This window comes from Apium graveolens, chromosome 7 (assembly GCF_009905375.1).
Source record: "Apium graveolens cultivar Ventura chromosome 7, ASM990537v1, whole genome shotgun sequence".
Lineage (NCBI taxonomy): Eukaryota > Viridiplantae > Streptophyta > Magnoliopsida > Apiales > Apiaceae > Apium > Apium graveolens.
In genome coordinates, this window is record NC_133653.1 from 238388449 (window position 1) to 238397487 (window position 9039).

The following is a 9039-nucleotide window of genomic DNA, read 5'->3' on the forward strand; positions in this document are numbered from 1 at the left end:
ACATCGAAGAGTTCAACCTCGAGAAGTACATTAAGAGGCATCTTATCCCTCTTGAACATATTACCAACCCGCTGGCATCGATCATACTTTAAAACAAACTGATGCGCATCCTTAAACAATGTAGGCCAGGAGAATCCCTCTTGAGGATACGAGCTGCTGTCTTTTCTGTACCATAGTGGCCTCCATAAACAGTCGAATGAAAATCTCGCAAGATCCCCCCCCCCAATTTTGATGTACGGAATACATCTCCTGATGATTTGGTCAGCTCCTTGCCTAACCAAGAATGGCTCATCCCACATGTACCACTTCACCTCATGAAGAAACTTCTTCCTTTGAGCAGAAGACAAGTCTGGAGGCATAATATTGCTCCCATGGTAGTTCACAATGTCTGCGAACCACGGTTCTTCCTCTTGCACCCCAAACAACTGATCATTGGGAAAAGACTCATTAATCAATGTCTTATCCTGTGCATTTGCACTTGGATCTTCTAAACGAGAGAGATGATCAATGACTTGATTTTCAGTACCTTTCATGTCCTTGATCTCTAATTCAAATTCCTGAAGTAAAAGAACCCATCGAATCAATCTAGGCTTCGAGTCCTTCTTCGAGACGAGATAGTGAACTGCAACGTGATCAGTGAATACTGTCACCTTCGTCCCAAGCAAATAAGATCGAAACTTCTCAAAACCATAGATAATAACCAATAGCTCTTTCTCAGTAGTAGTATAGTTCAGCTGAGAACCATTTGAGGTCTTACTAGCATAGTAGACCACATGAAATATATTGTTCTTCCTCTACTCAAGAACTGCTCCAACTGTTTAGTCACTTGCATCGCACATCATTTCAAAATGTTCATCACAATTAGGTGCAGTTATGACTGGTGCCGTTATCAAACTCTTCTTTAAGATCTTAAAAGCAGCTAGACACTCGTCATCAAACTTGAACGGGACATCTTTTTCTAGAAGATTGCACTAGGGTTTAGAGATTTTAGAGAAGTCCTTGATGAAACGCCTATAGAAACCCGCATGCCCAAGAAAGCTGCGGACTACCTTAACAGAAATTGGTGGAGGGAGGTTTTCAATGACCCCCACCTTGGCTTTGTCCACCTCAAGACGTTTACTAGAAACCTTGTGCCCAAGAATGATTCCTTGTTGCACCATGAAGTGACATTTCTGCCAGTTAAGAACCAGATTGGTTTAAATACACCTTTTAAGAACGGTACCAAGATTTTGCAAGCACTCGTCAAAAAAATCACCAAACATAGAGAAATCATCCATAAACACCTCCATATTCTGACCAATCATGTCAGAGAAGATAGCCATCATGCATCTCTGAAATGTGGCAGGTGCTCCACACAAACCAAAAGAAACCCTTCTGAAGGCGAAAGTCCCAAACGGACATGTGAAGGTAGTCTTCTCCTGATCTTCTGGAGCAATGCAAATCTGATTATAGCCCAAATACCCATCCAAAAGATAATAGTACTCATGAACAACCAATTTATCAAGCATCTGATCAATAAGAGGAAGAGGGAAGTGATCCTTCCTTGTGACCTTATTCAGCTTCTTGTAATCCATGCAAACCCTCCACCCTGTGATTGTTCGAGTAGGAATGAGCTCATTCTTCTCATTAGCAACAACTGTGATGCCTCCTTTCTTCAGCACACAATGAACTAGACTCACCCAAGAACTGTCGAAAATGGGATAGATGATCCCTGCATCTAGCCACTTGAGAATTTCCTTCTTCACAACTTTTTTTATGATCGGATTAAGCCTTCTTTGTTGCTCAATAGTAGGCTTGCTACCTTCCTCTAGCAGAATTTTATGCATGCAATAAGATGGGTTGATTCCCTTGATATCTGTTATAGTCCATCCAATTGTCGATTTGAACTCTCTCAGAATTCTCAATAGCTTTGCCTCATCACTACCTGAAAGGTCTGATCCAATAATAACAGGCAAAGTAGATGCATCATCTAAAAACACATACCTTAAGTGTTCAGGCAATGGTTTATGCTCAATAGTAGGAGCTTCCTCAATAGATGGCTTAAGGTACTTTGGAGATTTGTCCATCTCTTCAAATCCAAGAGATTCAAAAGGCATATCCAGCCTTCGCTTCCAAGAAGAAGCATTCAAATATTGCAACTGCTCATCACCGTCGTCATCTTCACTATTTGAATTCCCCAACAAGGCCTTCTCTAAGGCATCAGACCTTAGCATTTGATCAAGTTCTGAAGTAACCACAGAATCGACTAATTCCACTTTTAAGCACTCGTCATTATTAGTAGGGAATTTCATGGTATTGAACACATTGAACATCACATCCTGATCCAGCACTCGCATAGTGAGCTCACCCTTTTGCACATCAATCAATGTTCAGCCAGTAGCCAAGAATGGTCTTCCCAAGATTATGGGAATCTTCTTATCCTCCTCAAAATCAAGAATTACAAAATCAGAAGGAAATATGAGTTTGTCCACCTTGACCAAGACATCGTCCATAATGCCTCGTGGATATGTAATAGAGCGATCAGCCAACTCTAAGGTCATATAAGTAGGCTTAGGATCGGTTAAGTCCAGCTTCTTGAAGATAGACAAAGGCATCAGATTGATGCTAGCTCCCAAGTCACATAAGCATTTTTCAAATGACACTTTTCAAATGGTACAAGGAATAGTGAAACTTCCAGGATCTTTGAGTTTCGGAGGCAACTTCTGTTGCAGCACAACACTGCATTCTTCCGTGAGAGCTACGGTCTCTAAGTCATTGAGCTTCACTTTCCGAGAGAGAATACCTTTCATAAATTTTGCATAGCTAGGCATTTGTTTAAGAGCTTCAGCGAAAGGTATATTGATATGAAGTTTCTTGAAAACTTCCAAGAACTTAGCAAATTGCTTATCCAGCTTTTGCTTCTGCAGCCTCTTAGGAAAAGGAGGTGGAGAGTAGACCTGTTTTTCCCTGTATTACCCTCAGGAGGAGTGTTGACAACAGTTATCTTTCTTGGTTCCACTTCTGCTTCCTTTTGCACTTCTTCTTCAGCCACGACTTCAGATTATTGAACTTGAGATTTTTCGGGATTTGAAACCTTCCCAGACCTGAATGTGATTGCCTTAACCTTTTCTTTAGCTTCCCTTTTTCCTAGTACTTCAGTGTCGCTAGGGAGTGTACCAGTTTGTCGATTCAGCAAGGCATTAACAATTTACCCAATTTGATTATGAAAGGTCTTGATAGAAACGGTTTGGCTCTTGCACATGAGCCTCAACTCCTCCAATTCAGATTTTTTATTAGATTATTACAGCTGGAGTTGTTGTCTTGGTGCATATTACGGTTGCTGAAAACCAGGAGGGTTGTATTGCTTTGCAGCATACAGCTGATAAGGCTGTTGCATCGTATTCAGAGTGTTGCTCCAGCTGAAGTTCGGATGATTGTTGTTGTTTGGATGATAGGTGGTTGGAGCTGGTTACTGTGATCTCTGAAAGTTGCTCACGAACTAAGCTGATTCACTAGAAATAGCACACTGCTCCGTCTTATGCGCCCCAACACAAAGCTAACAAGCACTAGTGATTAGATTCACTCCATAATTAGCCAAAGAATCCACCTTTATCATCAAAGCCTTAAGCTGAGCAGCTATAGCAGTAGCTGTGTCCACTTCCAGAATTCCTGCTACTTTGCCTTAAGGCATTCTCTGAGTTGGGTTATGGTATTCATTAGCAGCCATTAGTTCAATTAATTCATAAGCTTCATCGTAGCTTTTGGCCCATAAGGCTCCTCTTGATGCTGCATCAAGCATGGGTCTAGAAGTTGTACCCAACCCATTATAAAAGCAGTTAATGATCATCCAGTCAGGCATCCCATGATGGGGACACTTTCTAAGTATCTCTTTATAGCGATCCCAAGCCTCACATAAAGATTCTCCGTTTGCTGCGCAAATTGAGTAAGAGCATTTCTGATTGCAGTTGTCTTCTCCATAGGGAAGAATTTAGTGAGAAACTTTTGCGCAAGATCCTCCCAAGTAGTAATAGAGCCTGGTAGTAGAGAATGTAACCAACACTTAGCCTTATCCCTCAGAGAGAATTGGAGAAACCTCAGCTTAGTAGCATCTTCAGTAACTCCATTGAACTTGAAAGTGTCACAGATCTCGATGAAATCCCTGATGTGGATGTTGGGATCTTCTATAGGAGAACCCCCAAACTGAACTGAATTATGTATCATCTGAATCGTGCTTGACTTGATTTTAAAGGTGTTAGCCGCGATGGTTGGCCTGATAATGCTAGACTGAATATAATTGATCTTCGGCTTAGAATAGTCCATCAAAGCCTTAAGATTCGCTGCTTGATCTCCTATTATGACTAGAGCTTCTTCTTCAACTTTCTCCTCAATAAAAACTTTTTCAACCTTCTCTTCAATAAGAACTTCTTCAACTACTTCCTCTGCTTTATCCAGTGTTCTCTTACGAGACCGAGAATGCGTATGCATACACGCTCGCTAGAGTACCTGAAACATGACAAGGAAACAAGTAAGTAACAATGTCCGAGTCAATGAACTTTAACGACCACTGATGACAAACACATAAACTAAAAATTAACACCAAGTCCCCAGCAGCGGCGCCAAAAACTTGTTAGGACGAAAACAAGTACTAATATTCACGCAAGTATACGCCATCTTAAGTAATATAGAATTAATTCTAGTTCTTTCCCACATAAACTAGTTTAGGTTAATTTCAATCAATTCACTTATGCAACAATGGTATGGTTATTATTCAATGCTAAGACGAATAACAAATTGGTTTTATTTATAACTAAGATTATTAACTAACATGCAACTAACTAAGATATTCAAAAGTTGATTTTCTTATATAACACAAACATGGGATTCTAACTTCATTACTACTTCATTCAATAGCCTTTTTGTTCTTAACCTTAGCATGCAATGGTGATGAAAACTAATCAGACAACACGAAACTAGTAAATGCCAACTTTGGTTGCATGAATACCCTACTACCAGACATCCACAAAAGAGATAGAAGCTGAATAAATACCAATTATATTGAGACCCTATATGTCTATAGAATTTGACAACATAAAGGTTTAATGTGCAAGTTATCTATTGTGATTACATAGGTCAAGTAAGATGGTTAAATTACCTATGAATCATGCATATCAAAGACATGATGCACAAATTCCCTACTACCAGACATCAACAAAAGAATAGAAGCTTAATAGACACCAATTATATTGAGAACCTATATGTCTATAGAATTTGACAACATAAAGGTTTAATGTGCAAATTATCTATCGTGATTACATAGGGCAAGTAAGATGGTTAAAATTACCTACGAATCATGCTTATCAAAGACATGAACCTATTCTAGCATGGCAAGTTCTAAACCTCTAAATTCACTGTGGACAATGTGAATGATTTTTAGAAGATTAGATCTTGTTTCTTTATCCAGTTGGTGATCATCATGTTGTTGTAACCTTGTAGGCTACTAGTTGTACTATGTGTTATCTTTTGGAACTTTTGATGTTGACTTATCAGACTTATTTGGTTGTGATGTGACTTTATCCTATATAAAAATGCAGTATCGTTCACTTAAATTCGATTTCTCTTTTTGCTTTTCTGTTTACAATCATTCTTAGTCCTCATTAACTTAGCCACTTGAATTCCTATGAACATATTAACCTTGTGATAATCTAGTTTTGAAATATCTGATATATATTCACATCTGTCTTATTATAATTTCTATTTCATAAAAATGCCACCTAAAAAGAAGAAGCGGACCAACACCTCCAATACAACCACCACAGACCCCAATATCCTTCGAATATTGGAAACTCTACAACAACAAACCAATGCAATAGCTCAACAACAAGGAACTCTTCAACAACAATTCCAAAATCAAGACACTACAACCATAAACAACAACACCAAAACCAACAAGATCCACCAAATCCACCATAACCTCCTCAACAGATTGTGACTTTCAAAGCTTTTCAAAATGCAAATCCTCCAGCATTTCATGATAATTGTAGCCAATACTTGGATAAGATAAATGGAAAGATCATTTGAATTAGTTTGATTAGGGGAAGGGAAGAAAATAGTTTATGCTTCGTATGTTCTAAAAGGATGGGTTATATATTGGCAAGATTCTGTTAGAGCTTTGGAAGAGGTTCAGCCAGTTACTTGGGCAAGATTTAAGGAGCTATTTTTAGAGAAGTATTATCCAAAATATATGCAAAAGCAGATGGAAATGAAATTTCTGGAGTTAAAGAAAGGAAGCATGACAGTCTTGGAATATGATAAGAAGTTTACGAAATTGTCAAGATTTGTGAGCAAATATGTAAGTACAGAGGAACAAAAGGCTTAGAGGTTTCAATAGGGAATTGAATATTAGATTCGAGATAAGGTATCGATGTTTGAGATTGAAACTTATACGGGAGTAGTCCAGAAAGCAACAATGATTGAGAGTAATAATATGCAGTTTAGGAAAGAAAGAGACAACAAGAAGAGGAAAGTGTTTCGTCAGGGAGAAAGATCAGAATCAGGGACTCAGTCACAGAGAAAAGTGAAGAAAATTGGATTTCAGAAAGGATAGAATGCACAGAAGAAAGGGGAAGTGAACAAAAGGCAAGATACTTGAGGGAACTATCAGCAAAATGAGGGTCAAACAAGCGAGAGTGGGCAGCCAAGAGTTGAATGCAAGCACTGTGGATTGAAACATCCGGGAATCTGCAATAAGGTCAACATGACAAGTTATCGATGCAATCAGAAAGGAAATTTAGCAAATGAGTGCAAGGTTCAGAAGCCGGGAGTTACATGCTTCAAGTGTGGAAAGGCAGGCCATATCGCTAGAGAATGCAAGTCACCGGGAGCTATGAAGATGATTGTAACAACCACAAGTTGAACTGTACCAACAGAAGTTTTGGAGTTACCATCACCAAGTACAATGATTCCATAAGCTACGACTTTCAATCTGAAAATGAAAGATACAATGAAGGATTCAGATGTGATAGCAGGTACACTTCTTCTGAATAATATCAAAGCTAAGGTATTAATTGATTCAGGAGCAACTAGATCTTTTAGATCAGAATTTTTTGTTGATAGAATAAAATATGATAAGATGACTATGAGTGAAGCTATGAATGTAGTAGTTGCTAACTAGGAAAAGTGTCTATAAGTCAGTACTGCCCTAAGTGTGAGATTGATATCTCTGGACATAAATTTTTAGCTGAATTGATACTTTTCAAGTTAGGAGAATTTGACGTGATTCTAGGAATGGATTGGTTAGGAAAGTATAACGCTCAGATATTTTGTAAATCTAAAAAGGTTCATTTAGTATAGAAGCGATTCCAGTGGTTTGGGAATTTCCCGATGTATTTCTGGAAGAGTTACCAGGATTACCACCAGATAGATAGATTGAGTTTGAGATCTACCTTGCTCCAGGCATAGAACCAGTTTCAAAGGCACCATATAGGATAACACCAACAGAAATAAAGGAATTGGCAAATCAATTACAAGAACTTTTGGATAAAGGAGTTCTTAGGCCAAGTACGTCACCATGGGAACATCAGTTTTATTTGTAAAGAAAAAGAATGGGAGCATGAGACTATGTATAAACTATCGGGAATTGAATAAGATGATGATTAAGAGCCGATACCCATAACCAAGGATATATGACTTATTCGATCTACTGAAAGGAGCTAAATATTTTTCAATGATTGACCTAAGGCGGGATACCATCAATTAAAGATCAAACTAGAGGATATTCCAAAGACGGTATTTAGAATAAGGTATGAACATTATGAGTTTTTAGTAATTCCTTTTGGATTAAAATGCCCGTGCAGCTTTCATGGATTTGATGAATCGAGTTTTCAGGAAATATTTGGATAAGTTCGTTGTAGTGTTCATTGATGATATTCTAATATATTTGAAGATGGAAGAAGAACATGAGCAACAATTGTAGATAGCTTTAGAAATTCTTAGACAAGAAAAGTTGTATGCAAAATTTTCAAAGTGCGAGTTTTGGTTAAAGGAAGTTCAATTTTTGGGACATATTATCGGAAGCGAAGGAGTTAGTGTTAAATCCTGCGAAAATTGAGGCAATTATGAGTTGAGAAAGACCGAAGACACCTACGGAAGTGAGAAGTTTTCTAAGACTGGTCAGATACTACAGAAGATTCGTAAAGGATTTCTCGAAGATCGCTATGCCACTGAACAAGTTGTCTAAGAAGAACTAGATATTTGAATGAAGTGCAGAATGTGAAGAAAGTTTCCAAGAATTGAAGCAGAGAATGGTTACAGCTCAAGTATGGGTACTACCAGACGATCAGAGAGATTTTGTGACATTCAGCGATGCTTCACATAAAGGTTTGGGTTGTGTGCTAATGCAACATGGTAAAGTGATTGTATATGCCTCAAGACAGTTAAAACCTCATGAATTGAAGTATCATACCCATGACTGGGGATTGGCAGCCATAGTTTTCGCATACAAGATATGGAGATGCTATCTCTACCGAGAAAAGTATGAGATCTATACCGACCACAAGAGCTTAAAGTATAAATTTACTCAGAAGGAACTCAATATGAGGCAACTAAGATGGCTAGAACTTGTTAAGGACTATGATTTTTTGATACATTATCATCTGGGTAAAGCTAATGTGGTAGCTGACGCCTTAAGTAGAAAAGAGAAGCTGGATATGATAACAATGTCAAAGGAATTGTACAAAGAAATTGAGAAGTTGCAATTAGAAATTTATGTTTGTGATGAAATGGGAGAGATGTCTTACGCCATGACTTTTCAGCCCGAACTGTTGGAGAAGATAAATAAATATCAAAAGGAAGTAATCGAAGGGGAAAACAGTCAATAGACAGGAGAAGAAATTTACACACAAAAGGATGAAGGAGTATTAAGATTCTTAAAAAGGATTTGGCTTCCTCAAGTAAATGAATTAAAGAATGAAATATTACAAGAAGCAGACAACTCAAAATTTTTTATTCACCCGAGAAGCATAAAGATGTACCAGGATTTGAAGAAGAAGTTTTGGTGGCCAA

At 38.1% G+C, this 9039-nt stretch overlaps 1 non-coding gene across 1 annotated transcript; it reads left to right on the forward strand.

Moving 5' to 3' along the window:
* Positions 1-3836: 3836 nt before the first annotated feature.
* Positions 3837-3942, forward strand: LOC141676406 (small nucleolar RNA R71). The gene has a single exon (XR_012556998.1). It is a non-coding gene; the product is annotated as a small nucleolar RNA R71 (small nucleolar RNA).
* The last annotated feature ends 5097 nt before the right edge of the window (positions 3943-9039 follow it).